The sequence below is a fragment of the Alligator mississippiensis genome, chromosome 4 (assembly GCF_030867095.1).
Source record: "Alligator mississippiensis isolate rAllMis1 chromosome 4, rAllMis1, whole genome shotgun sequence".
NCBI lineage: Eukaryota > Metazoa > Chordata > Crocodylia > Alligatoridae > Alligator > Alligator mississippiensis.
Window position 1 is genome coordinate 119,244,594 of NC_081827.1, and position 14,073 is coordinate 119,258,666.

The window sequence follows — 14,073 nt, forward strand, 5'->3', positions numbered from 1 at the left end:
CCACATTTCAAAATGGCTGCAGGGGTGCTTTAACTAAAGCTCATTTGATGAGCTTTAGTTAAAGTGTCCCGGTGCCATTTTGAAATCTGGGATGCTTTATACACAAGACACAGAAGCATGCTGGAGTGGTCTGATTAGTGATTGGAATGCATTGGAGCACATGTAAAAGTGCCCTAAGGTGCCAGCCACCCTGCCCTACATTCTGCCTGCTTCAGACTAACACGGCTAGCTAGTAGGGCTGTGCGAAGCTTCGGTCGCTGATTCAATTCGTAGGAGATTCAGCCCAATTCAACGGACGGATCTCTGAATTTGAATAGAATCAGGAGACCCATTAATCTCTCCAAATCAAATTGGAAGCCTCTGATTCGATTCAGAGAGATTTGGAGAGATTTGATGATTCAGCCATAGACACAGCTTTATATGTTTTTTCTACATACCTCGAGGTACCAGGTGCAGCTCGTGAATGCTGAAATGGTGGGGCAGATGGAGTGTCCCATGGGAGCATGGGGGGGTCCCCTGCACACCTGGTGGTGGACCTGGTAGTGGGCTAGAAGTATTTCCAGTCCAATTCCAGGTCTGCCACTGAGCGTTCAAGGGAGCTCCTCCGGCTCGGCGACTGGTGCCTCCTGGGTCTGGGGGGGCACCCAGGGTTCCCCCACAGCTTATCACCAAGCTGGGGGGGGTGGTGGGGGCGGCACTGGAGGCGGGGGGGCTGGGGTCCTGTGTAACGCTTCATCTGCTCCACCATCTTGGCATTCACAAACTGTGCCTGGTACCTTGAGGTATGCAGAAATAATATATAAAGCTGTGTCTATGGCTAAATCGCTGATTCTCTGAATCAGGATTGAATCTTCAGGTTCAGATTTGGCCAAATCAAATTGGGACAGTGATCTGAATCAGTGAATCGAATCACTGTCCTCCGAATTGGGCCAAATCTGAATCTGAATCAAATACTGTCCCTTCGCACACCCCTACTAGCTAGCTTTCTCTTCTAAGGCAGAAAACATTTAAGAGGCATTAGACCAGTGGGTTAGGAGTTAGGATTTTTGTGCTTTACCCTCCATTTCTGCTACTGACTCCTAATTTCTATTCTATAGATTGTCATTGTAACCTCTCTGTCACTCTAATGCTCATGTTTCCTGTTGGAACCTCCCATCAAACCACTGGCAATTTATGTTTGTGGAGCGTATTGAGAATGCAACTATGTGTTAAGTATGATTATGATCATCATCATCATTACATGTGGAATTGAAAAAGCAATATTTCCTTACCTCACAAGATGTGAGACTTTAAGGAGATTTTAAAAAGATTTTCAGATCCCTGGATGAAAGATGCTGTAAGTGGATGCTAAATACACCAGAAATCTCAAAAGAAAAGTCTTTTCTTAGTACATTTCCAACCTAGTTTTGTAGATACGGGTGGTTTAGATAGTGATCTCAAATGTGTGTGCCAATATTTAAATATTCAGCTGAACTCAATTTGAAGGAAAAATCTCTTGAACTTATCTTGTAACTTTAGGCATGTCAGTTTTCCATGAAGGCCCTGATTTGGTAGCACTGTCTGATATGAGTGAAAGTTGTTAAAATATTTGGGACTGACGCTCACTTTCATTAAAGTCCCTTCACAACTTTCAGGGTACTGTGTTTCAAGGTCCTTAAAGTAAGAGTAAATTACATTTAGTGGTTTGCTAAGAACTGGGTTCTTTTCAAAGTAACACTAGGTTTCCCTGTGTTGCTGGAGCGCTGACCCTAGGAAGCCTTAAGATTCCCTGCAGGGCAAACCAACATTTGTCTTAGAAGAGAAGATGCCCCAAATTGGAAGGAATTACCTGAGGCAAATGATTTTTGGAGGAAAATTCTTTTCCACTACACTTGGTATCCACATGTCTTTATTGCAAGCTCCATTTACTTGTCAGACAGCTTCAAACCAGCTCAACTGACATTCCTAAAGGGGAAGAGTGAGAAACGTTAACTGCAGCTTATACATAAAAAATAATACAATAAATATTTATGATATGAAACATACCAAAGCTGGCCACTTGTATTTTTAATATTTTGTAGTTTTTTAAAAAATATTTTGGAATGGGGAAAGCTGCCATCCATCATCCAGTATTAAGCCTAACTTTGACAGTCTTATCCAAACGGAGACTGACTCTTAGCGCAGATATGATACAAATTAGTTGCAACTTTAGACCAGCTGTTTCTCTGACAGGGTAAAAGGGCACATAACTAGAATAGCATCTTTTGTTGAAAGCACTGTTTCCCTTTGTTAAATGTGGGAGCCTGAGGCAAAAAATTACAGTCCTTAGTTATGTGGCATGTGCAGTTTGCAACATGTTTATGGGGCTTGAAGGCCTTCTTGTTAGCATTTTTCACAGAGGAGGCTATCTTAGCAGTCTAAAGCCTATTTGCATTTTTGTTAGGCTTTTTTATTGGAAGGCAAATCAAAGTATTGTTTTATGTCTTGCTTTAAAGTAAGGTAATCTCACCATTATTTCTTTTTGCAAAGGTTGTCACAAGCATTTTCTTTGGTTTCAGTCTACATAGCTTCAAATGGAAACATCAGAATTTTGGGGGGTGATATCTTTTATTGGACCACTTGCATAGTTGGCAGCAATTTTAGACAAACATTTGGACATAAGGTACCTTTCTTTGGGTCTGGGAAAGAAGTGGATGCATCTTAAACTAACATCACCCAATGGTAATTTAACTCAAGCTATGTCTGTATTAAGCTATGTCTACACAGAGGACAGAAGCCTCTGAAGAAGCTGCTATGTGGGATAACATAATGGGAATATCTTCCTTCTATTGAAGATAATGATGTATGGATATAATATACATGTAAAGAGGACCTAGATACCAGTGGTGGGGGAAGGACAAAGTTAAGGTTGTTTGTAAAACTCTAACTTCTTTCCGTTAACTTCTCAGAATATCACATAATTAAAAAAATCAGTATTGAAGTAAAATTTTACAGTATAATAATTATTTTCTTTTCATTCACTGCTAATGGCAAAATGAAGCTGCAAACAGAAAATTCTGAGCACTAGTGACGAGACCTTGGCTATTTCTTTGGCAAACATGCATTTTTACTATGTAACATCTGGTTTTGAAATTATGTGAAGCATTTATTTAAATCTGTTTTACTAGGAAAGTCTAAGTGGCTAGAGAACATCTTGTTTTCATGAATGTGCAGAGGGGGGTATGTCAACAAGCAAAGGTCCATACATAATATTCAAAGAACAAAAACTGACCACAAGAAGTTCCACATTTTGAATTAATTTTTGTAATGCTATAAACTTTTTGGCCAGATTTCTGTTCCTAGTTACATCTCTGTAAACGTGGAGTAACTCCAAAGAGAACAGAATTTGTCCTTTTTATTTATGTAGAAAGGTACACAAATGTAGATATACATTTTTTTTTTAGTTGCAGACACTTCAAGACGTGTGTGAGACTAGTATATCAGTTGATTGATCTTGCTTATTACTTTAAAAAAAACCAGGGCATTATAGACATTAGTGCTGTAGCATGCAAATAATCTAATATCAGCTGTCTACTTATTAGCTGTGTAAATCAGACTTCCCAAAAGCTATAATTTACAGCTATGAGATCACAGTCATAACACAGTCATATAAGCCTTATGTAACATCATATCCAGAAGATCTCATAGTATCTCCTGCAAGAAAAGAGATGCTAGGCCCTCTTTTTTCAGTTAAGGTTAAATTTGCCTTTTTATTATGCAGCCTAACTAAACCCTATCTATGTGCATTTGTACACACTACAAAATCGGCTTTTAAAGCAGCTTAATGCCCTTTTGCACTGCTTTAATGGTGCAGATGTTTACACATGTCAGCAGTGTAATGCGCTTTAATGGTGCAGCTGTTTACACATGTTGGTGGCATAATGTGTGTTAAATGACTTTGGGCTTCAGAAAAATAAAACATGCCCAAGGTGTTTTAGTTTGCTGCCTTACAGCTGCGGAGGGAAGCACTGGGCCCTGTGCAGCTCAGGCGTGTGCAGGCAGCCCATGCAGGCAGCCCGCTGGCAGCCCGTGCAGGTAGGCTCTGCTGAAGGAAAAAAAAAATGCGGCAACCCTAGGATTGCCCAGGCCATGTGCCTGCGGGTTGGTACTGCCTGGCGGGTGTTGCCGCTGCTGTGGAGGGAAGCACCAGCCCCCACCCCCACCACAGCTCAGAGACCACTTGGTGTGCTGGCAGCTCGCCCTCCCTGCCTGCCACTGGAGAGGCACGTAAGGTTTGGGCCCGACTCTTGTGTACACACCACAGGGGTTTACTTTGCCCTAAATTGAAGTGGTGTTTTTAAAAACCCACTGCTTCAATTTAGGGAGAATTAAACCAAAGTAAACCCCCATGGCATGTACAAATGGCCTACATTTCCAGATGAATAGGATGTTTTTCTTCATTTCATATTCTAAACTGTTGTGTATTGCTGTTCTGTGGTGTGAAAGAGACACCGCAGTCCATCCCAAGGGGCATCTTTACATGTGCTCTGGGGTGCGGAGGGGGGTGCTTTAATTAGAGTGGCTCTTGCAGCATCTTGTGTATTCAGTGTTCCGTGCTTCAAAATGGCAGTGGGGGTGCTTTAACTAAAGTTCATTTGCTTGAACTAAAGTACCCCCACTACCATTTTGAAGCATGGGGATGTTCAATACATGATGCCAAGGCTATTGGAGCATGCTAATTGGCATGCAATTAATTGAGTCTGCTCTGATATGTACTAATCAGCACATGTCAGAGCAGGCATTCAATACATGTGTAGGGTGCTGATGTTTGCATTTCCCTGGTCTTTTCTGAATATATATATGGGAAGGATTAGGCAATACATTATATTCTTTTCAGTTCATTCAGCTGCCACATGTACTCCTAAAATAGATCTATACAGTGAAAAAAACCCTGAAATAATAGGAGGTGCTCTCACCACATGTGCCAAAGAGGAGGGTAGTGGTTGGAAAGCCTTGTCTGCTCAGGTCCAGGATAGTAGAGTATCTCTCATACCCAGTGACTTATGATTTGGTGACAATACTGGATGCAGTACTCTTAGGGGCCTGCCATTTTGCCAGATGTGTTATTTTAAGGCTATTTCAGTTTAGCAGATTTTAATTAGACCGCAGTCATCCAAAACCCCTTAATATACCTAGGAGCCGTACTGGTGGCTGACAGCTTCCCTTTTCCACTTCTCATTTGCAGTTCGGTATTATCAGTTCATAAGATTTCAGCTTGTGTCTTCCTCCCTCAGATGGTTCAGTTTCTACCAGGATATTTGCTGTTCTCCTGGTAGAAACCAGAAGTGTATAGATGTTCTTCCAGAGTGAAAATGGCTGCTCCAGGTTAAAAATAGCCTGACAACAACAAGGTAGGAATCACTTCTGGGAGAGTTTCTCCTGGGAGAATGAACATAGGCATGCTTTCCCTCAGCTTAACTCCTGCTGGGGACCAGGAGGTTGGAGCTGGGGGATAGGCTCCCATGCCCTCCCCAGATCAGGGTCCCCTGGTATGGAGAAGGTATGGGGGCAGGGCTGCTGCTCCCACTCCTCGTGTAGACCATGAGGGAGAGAGGAGCAGCTGTCTTCTGCTTCCCACCTGTATCTCATTCTGGAGTTCCCAATATTAGAAACAGGCAGGGGCTTTGCTGTGCTACTCCCTTCTCTCAGTGGCCAGGCACTAACATCAGAGTTTCTCGTATGAGAAGCAGACAGGGGCTTTGCCATGCACGGGAGCAGCCATGGACTGGAGCAGCCCAACACTTTCCCCAAATTGAGATCATCTCGATCTTGGGAAGGAGCAAGGAGCAGGGGAGAGGGGGTGGTTGGAGACCAAACACCTGTACTGCTTCCTTTAAAGGATTCATTTCTGGTGGTGGAAATTTTCCCCTGCTAGAACTGAACGTTTATGTGCAGCCAGTATGGGGTCAGGCCACTGATTTAAGAGCATCTACTCAGAGAGTAAGGGCTTATTGAGCATGACTACAGGTGGCAGAATCTGGCCTTAGGTGAGGAAATATTAAGGCCTAGCTTTCGCCAAAGATCTGCACGCTCAGTAATAATTTGCTGCTCAAGTAGTCCCATCTAGTGTCAGGGGTGAGATGTGTGACAGAAGACATTGGAATAAGATCCTGAGCAAAGATTCTATCTCTTCTCTTTTTCAATCTCTCTCTCATTTTTTCACAAAGCACACATTCCCGCAAAAAGAGTGAATCTGGGATCTGTGCATCAAAGTAGTAGGGTTTCCTGCTAAGATGAAGGAGACTCTGCTCTTCTGTCAGTACTAGCTCTGTCAAAGGCCTGCAGGTAACTGTCTGCTTCAGGAGTGATAAGTATACTCATGTACCACCCAGACATACCTTTGCTGAATATTTAAAGCTTGCTTGCAGGGCCAAAAATCCGTTTACTTAAATTACTCAATTTTCAAGCAGTGTGAATCATGCAGCAAACTACATGAGCTGTAGCTCTAATATACTGTACATTAATTTGTTTTTTAGTCGGTCAGAAAAGAATACAGAACCAGAAGTCATTTGAGTTACAACCAGTATTTTTTTCTTTTGTTACATTCCTTTTAGCAAATCTAGTTTAAATGGGTTTGTTTATATGGCGTAGAATTGGAAAGGCCCACACTAAACAGATTTTACACAATGTGGCCTTCTTCTAAATTAATCTAAACTTTTTAATCCCTCTGGAGTTTCTTTATCCTCTGCATCTGTGTTATCATGGAGACACATTTTTAACATTTCTTTGAGAAAATTACCTTTCTCTCCCTCCAACTGTAGTTGGAGAGGTCAATGGAGCACTGTTATATTCTATTTAAACATCTGAGATTCATCACATATCTGCACACCAGAGAGAATCATCATAAAAGGCCTAATGAATCCCGACTGTTAGGCAAACAAGGGAGTCCCCTTATGGAAATGGCTTATTAGAAACAAAGAGCACATGTAAAATACAGTTTTTGCACTTTACCTTTGTACAATCAAGAATTAAGCTCTATTTAAAGATGGCTAGGAGGCTGCAAGGAAGCTCCACAAACCCCTCTCCTTCCATTCCCAAACAACCCAATAAATTATCTTCTCAGTGACAGGGAAGTCCTTACACAATGCAAGATTTTCCCTGTTCTTGTAAGGAGATTGCTTATCCCTGTGGGCCTAGGATGAGTCTGAGTTTGAACCTAAGAAGGGATTCTTACTTCACTTTGCCCTATGTGAAAGGATTTGATCTAAGTCACCATCAAGTTTGAAACCTAAGCTTCTCATACCTTGTTCCATCTGATACCACTGTGCTGATCCCATTTCAATTCCCAGTCAGCAGAATGTGCTTAAGGTAGAGTTTTAGGCACTTGCTGATTTGCCTTTAATTTTGGCTTTGCCACAGTCTCTCTGTGCATCCTTACCCATCTGTGTCTCATACTACAGCAATTTAGAAAGTGCAGATGATACTACTGGCTTCCCATATGAAGGGACTGTAGGACTTTAATTCATTAATATTTGTAAAGTGCATAGAGAATCTTGGATGGAATGAATGATCTTTTCTTTAACAAATCACTGATTACATGTCAATAACTCTAAGACTCTGAGTTAATCCTTATGCTGTTTTTGAATGAAGAGCTATACCTGAGCTAAATACCCTGTTCCTGTCTGCCCATATATATTTAGAAGCATTTTATGGACGTTACAAATTCCAAGTTCAGCAGGAGGGCACATTGGAGAAAAAAGCATTGGCTAGGGACAGAAATTACATATACATGAGTATAAATGACTGGAAACTGGTTGAAATCTCTAACAACAGAAGTTCAGTGCACATAAACCACTTTCAAAATGACTGAAACTGGTTTAAGATAAACTTGGATGGATCGGACTTAACTAATTTAGGCTAAATCGGTTTATTGAACTTTTGTCCCAGATTCCCTCCAGATTCAAGTTAACTCACATTCCCCCCCAGCATCCCAGGTTGCTTTGTATCTCCCTGAAAACTCCACCTTTGTAGGGTGGGCAGGCTAGCCATGGACTAAGCTGTCTGCTCCAGCAGAGCAGGCACGTGTGCTCTAGTACCCCTTGGCTTCTGGCTTGGGTCACAACAGGCACGAGGCTGCATTTCCAGACTAAAAAAAGGAATGCCTGTTCATTTTCTTATTGGTTCTATCTATGCAGTTTAGACTAACCTGCAAAGATTAAATTGATTCAGCCTTGGGCTTTTTGATTATCTGCACTTAGTCATTAAATGCCAACAGCATTTCTTTTACCTTTTGTTACCGGGACTGGAAAATATTCCCCAGATTTTACATCTGGATATAGGGGAATAGAGGGGGCAAAAGAAGAAAATCAATCCTTTAAATTCAGTAGGACTCTATTTTAATGGACTGTTTAATCTGCCAGCTGGCACGGTGCAGACTACTTGCTACATATACTTTAAGAAGACCTATGTAGTTCTTGGAACCTACTTTATATTAAGTTGTAGAAACTTAAATATTAATAGATTGGCAGGACTACTTTTTGGTACTTAATAGAAACCAAGAAACTGTTTAGTCATCTCCAAAGATATTTGTGCCTGTTTGGATTTTTCATATACAATGCAAGAGCCATATGCATTTAAACCAATGAGATAGAGGGTATAAATTCAGATCTCTAAATCTTGGCCTTTTGGTTAAGATCATAGCCCATGATTTTTCAGCCAATCAAGTGTAGTTATAGGGTGAGGCCTGCTCCTTGCACTTTGGGCAGGTTGACCCCTGCAAGCTTCCCCCAGCACAGGAAACTCAACTGCATAATTTTGTGGTAATGGGAGACTGCATTCTTGCTTTCTCTATGGCTTGCTTCTTGGCCTTTTGGCTACGAGCAAGCAAGGCTAGGGGTCATCAGAACCCTCAAGGCCTCTGGGCTTGGGGCTTGCATATGGGATGCCTGCCATGGATTTGGGGAGTATCTGAAACCCCAGACTCATGGGTCTAGGAGGGGGGATGCTTTTCCCAGTGGTACAGCCTCACAGACTTTTATAACATGCTGTTCCTCAGAAGATGATTGGCTTTTGGAAATGCCTTATCCATCCTCAGATGATACAATTTGCTGTCAGTTTTGCCAGGAGTACCTCCCCATCATTTCACCACCTTGGAACCATCTGACACATTCCCTAAATTAAATTTAGCCCTACAGTAACTTGCTGTGTGTTTTCGATGCATGCTTTATGGCAGGGGTTTTCAACCTTTTTAGTAAGTGTACCTCCGGTGGCCCCCTTTTTAGTAAGTGCACCCCAGGCAGAGGAGGCAAGTGGCTAGATGCAGAGCGGGGTTGGGGGGAGGAGCGGCATGCAGCCTCTGTGCGGCCATCCTCTCGTCCCACCCCGGCTCTGCTCCTGTGTGGCAGTGGCGTGGACTGGCAGCACTCCATCCCCGCCCACCCCCGTGTACCCCCTGGGACCTTTCAAAGTACCCCCAGGGGTACGTGCACCCCTGGTTGACAACCCCTGCTTTAGGGCATATGTGTGTGAACATAGTTTTTTGTGGGTTTGTTGTTGTTGTTAAGAGTTTGTATGGATGGGTCAGATTTTGTAAAAATAACACTTTAACCATGTAACAAAACAAGTGTTTTTTTCCTAAAAATGTTTTCAAGGAAACATGAAAAAGTGTCTTGTGTTTCCATTTCTTGGAGCATGGCTGGAAAGCAAAGGACAAAAGATTTAACAACAAATGACCCCCTTTTTTATACTTATGAAATAATTTAAATTAATGATATTTGAATGTACAGTTGTCAGTATTTACTAATAGCAGTGGCTTGGTTTGGTTTGGTTTGGTTTTGTCCATCCGCTAACAAAATTTGGATATGTTAATAAAGTTTATCTACATATTTTGAACAGTGAGAACAACAAAGCTCTCAAATGCATCTCTGGATTTTAAACACTTCAAAGTTCAGATAGTGGCTTTCAGTTTTGGCCAAACCTAAGGATGGAAGTTATTTGCAAAATTCAGGTCTGGGTATGGATTACATGCAGCCTTCAAGTTTAGAGACATTTGGATCTGGGACTCAGGATTTCAGCACTTGCAGGTTTCTTTTCCAGGAGCCATTTCTTCCCTCAGCCTCCTCTGAATCATATCCTCTCCCAGTCACATATCTTTATTCTTTGAACGCAGCAACACCTTCTTTCCAACACAGTGCAATTTTCAGGACATCAGTGGTAGGGGTCAGCTCTCAGATTGGAAACTATCTCTGTTGGTACCCTATTGAGTCTTGTGAGTTATGCAGCTTCCATTGACTGTAGATACCCTAAAATATGTAAGAGTTGAAAGCAGCATTCAGCAGATTTTGCAGATAATCTGTAACTAAAAATGAGTGACTACTTTACAAGAAAGAATTTACTCAACAAATACAGGCTCTTTTTCTGTTGACAGATTTCACTGAATTTGATCTGTATTTGACCAGTATATTGCATTCACACTGTGGAGTGCTGATGAACAGTTTGCTGCATGTGTTTAATACTCAGGTTTCTGAACACGAGCCACATTGATTAGTCAGTCATGTAAGTCACATTCTTCAGTTTTCTATGCTTAATGGGATGAGCCTGCCACATGCTTTTATGAGGAAGGCTTGAAGAACCCATTGGAGTTTGAGTCTTATCAGAGAGAGGTCTGAGAAGAGGTGGCAGCTAATTGCAGATATGAAGATTTATAGGAAATGCTAAATATTTTCCCTTTTTGGATCAAATACTCCTTGTCTGAGGCACTATTCCTGGAAAAAATAACCAACGATAAAATTTGTTGGCTTGGTGCAGAGTTTAAATGTAAATTTCCCTTGTCACATGCCTACATAATAAGTGTGTACATCTGTGTGTACTAGGTGCACCAGGTATATTCAGATCCCCATCTGTCTCATTTAGCTAAATGTAAAGCCCGAACTCCAAGGAGAGCTTTTGGGAATGCTGTTTCCTCTCGTGTATGAAGTACTACATGATCTCGAACAAGATTGCATTTACTGATTTGTAATGTTCTGTCATCACCGTGGTCATTCACAAGTACATGCAGAGTCATGGCTGGAAAGGATACAATCTGATCCTTGTCAGGATTACTTACTTGCATCTCTGCATGGGCTCTCCTGAGGAATTCTGGAAATGTTGCCATCTTGCTGTGGGAAGCTGTGTCCCATGCCGTACCGAACATGATGAGTGCGTTACATGACTGTTCCATTACCGTCTGTTATTACTTGCCTACAACTGGTTTCTCTGGCAAGTTGACTGTGTTAGCTCCATAGCTGTGCTTTCCTGCCTTCATGTGAATGTGGGATGGAAGGTTACATGAAGATAGTAGGATTTTCAAATCAACTAATGATTTTGGGTTTCCCCACTCCTGGCTGTTCAACTCTGGAGAAAGGCCTGGTTTTCAGAGGGCAGGTGCTTAGTGCTTTTGAAAATAAGCCCCCTTAAAGCACCCAAAATCAACCTTTGAAAATGTAGATACATACACTTCAGTGAGAGGTGGGCTTCAAGTGTGTGCATGTCCCTGGCAGTGTGCTTGATTACATCCCCTAAGTCTTGGGAATGGCACTCCATGACCCAATTACAAATCAGTGTTGCAGATTTAATTCTCACTGGAGGGCTCAGAATTTGTCAATAAGTTATATCCAATAAAACATTTGGGTTTGAATGGCTTAAAAACTTGTTAGGTACTGAAAGGGAGATTTAAAAATGAAGAATCCCAGATTTTCTTCTTCTCTTCGTGGATTTTTATTTAGAAGAACTAGGAAATCACCATTTAAATATTGTATTAATGCATCCTTGTTGGTTCTAGTATGCAGGCAGCTGAGAGCCCTCAACTCTCATTATTTTATACTGTGCAGACCTGAGTCCTAAAACTGCACATTTTAACAGGAAGACATCTGAAATGCAAACATTAAGCCACAGTAAAATGGCTGTATTGCACCTTCATATTATTCTCCACTTCTTTTTTTTATGACTAAATACATGGGGCAATATATTATGATTTGTGTTATAAAATGTGTTCCAGGAAAGCATACAGCTTTTTGCAGTATGGCTGAGTTAATTTTGCTGTTGGACGTTTCCTTTGTGCCTGTCCTGGCTTGTTATTTTTAAAAGTGTCCTTTTAATGTGTCAATAGAGGATCTGAGAGATGGAGAAAAAGAGCGTCAGCTGAGTGATAAAATACTCATAAAACCCACACAATATGGTATATTGTTAACATACTGCAAGCAGCCTGAGTGAGCACAGCAGGGAAGGACTAACAGCCTGATGGTGACTGCAATTCAGTGCTGTTAGCTGCTATTAACTTGCCCATCTGGAGCTGCAACAGCTACCACTATTTGCAGTTCCAGGACTCTGATGAGCTATATCCATGCACATCATGGCTATCTGTCAGTGCCTTCTGCTAGACAATATGGTCTGACATGGCAATCTGTGAATACACCCCTGTGTTCATCTGCATTAATTCATATTATTCATATTCTGGGCCCACCTCTACCTCATTTCTCACTTACAACATCACCTTTTGCTGTACCATTCTCCTGTTAAAGTGGAAGAAGCCAATTGGGCCGAAGTGTGCAGGGGATTTGTAACATGTAATAACATAGCATTTGAACCTGCGTCTGCAGAGGGTATGAAGTCAAATTTGTGAACATTTTGGCAATCACATTTTTAATAGATGAATAAGCTTATTTTACCATCCCACACTAACTTTAAAGACCTGGCGTAACATTCTGAACGTGCATGGATGTAAATATGGGAAGACCTTGGTTCATATGCCTCAGACTGTTGAAGATAGCTTGGTAACCATGTTCTGCCTGCATACAGCTTTTCCTAGCCTTGACTAGCTGTGCTGCGTATTCAGAGATCTACTCTCCCATGTTCTATTGCTTCTTCAATAGAAATCAATGACAAAACACCCATTGATATCAGTGGTGCAGGACTGGACCTTACCTGAGAGAAAATACATTCTCTTTCCTCACCGAGAACCTGATTCTGGGAGCTGCTGAGTGTTTTGAGTTTTTGTGATTTCCGTGAAATTTCAAGCAGACTGGCCCAGAGGCACTTCCAGCAGTTTGTAGAAACAGTTTGTAAATTTGCGACACAGCCTCCTGGAAGACAGAGTTTGTGCTGATGTTCTTTAGAGTAATGTATGACATGAGTACTCTTGTAATTAGACTAGCAAAATGAAGACAGATAGACTAACAGGTAAAATATGTGGTATGCATTTTTACATCTAGTCACAAGTTAATAGCGAAAGGGGAATAATGAAGCTAACTCTTCGACAGGCACACGTCCCAGTCCTCAAAAGCTATGAGGGATTATATATAAGGAGGGGGTTGGTTTTGGATTTGAGTCTGAGAGATGCAGCTTCTGGGACTCAGCACCAAAGGACAAGTATTCCCTCAACAACAAAAATAACAGAGGCAAGAGGAAACATACTTAAAGGAATGAGAGAAAAAAAAGGCCCATTTAGATGTTGCCTCTTTGTATGTGAGGACCAAATAGGATGTAATATTGTGCTCAGGGAGAGAGAGCCAGAGACCAGCTTCTTGTAACCTGTGTGTGGTTGCTGACTTCTAGTTCTGGGACAAAATCTGGCCTACTTCAGTGAAATTCAGACCTCACTGAAGTCCCTGGGAAGCCTGCCAGCAATTTCAGTAGGAGCAGAATTTCATCCCTCATCTCTATATTAAAGAATATTTCAGCTTCTTCTGATCTTTGGGGACAACATATTTGAAATATTTCAGAGGACACTGAAAGGGCAGAGTCACAGGTCACTGCCTGTGACGTGAGAACCAGGGGCTCTGCCAGCTGCTTCCAGCTCTGTGCTGTTTCATTCTTTTTCTGTCTGCTGATGGGAATCTGTAGGGTAATGTGGCCCCAAGCAGGTTTGGGACCCATAGATGCAAATCCAATAGTTAAAGAAGGGCTGTTCAACTTCTTGGCAGCTTGGGGGCCATGGACTGTGCAGATGGCAGTCCTCCCCGCACAACTGCACATTCAGTGTGGGCAGCCCAGCCTCCCCACCATGTGCAGCCTCATCCTGCTCCCAACCAGGTATGCCTCACAGCCCATTCTGCAGCTGTATGCAACCCAGGCAACTTG

At 41.9% G+C, this 14,073-nt stretch overlaps 1 protein-coding gene across 6 annotated transcripts in view; it reads left to right on the forward strand.

Moving 5' to 3' along the window:
• Positions 1–14,073, forward strand: part of CALD1 (caldesmon 1) — a 367,827-nt gene that overhangs the window by 187,506 nt on the left and 166,248 nt on the right. The window lies entirely within an intron of this gene.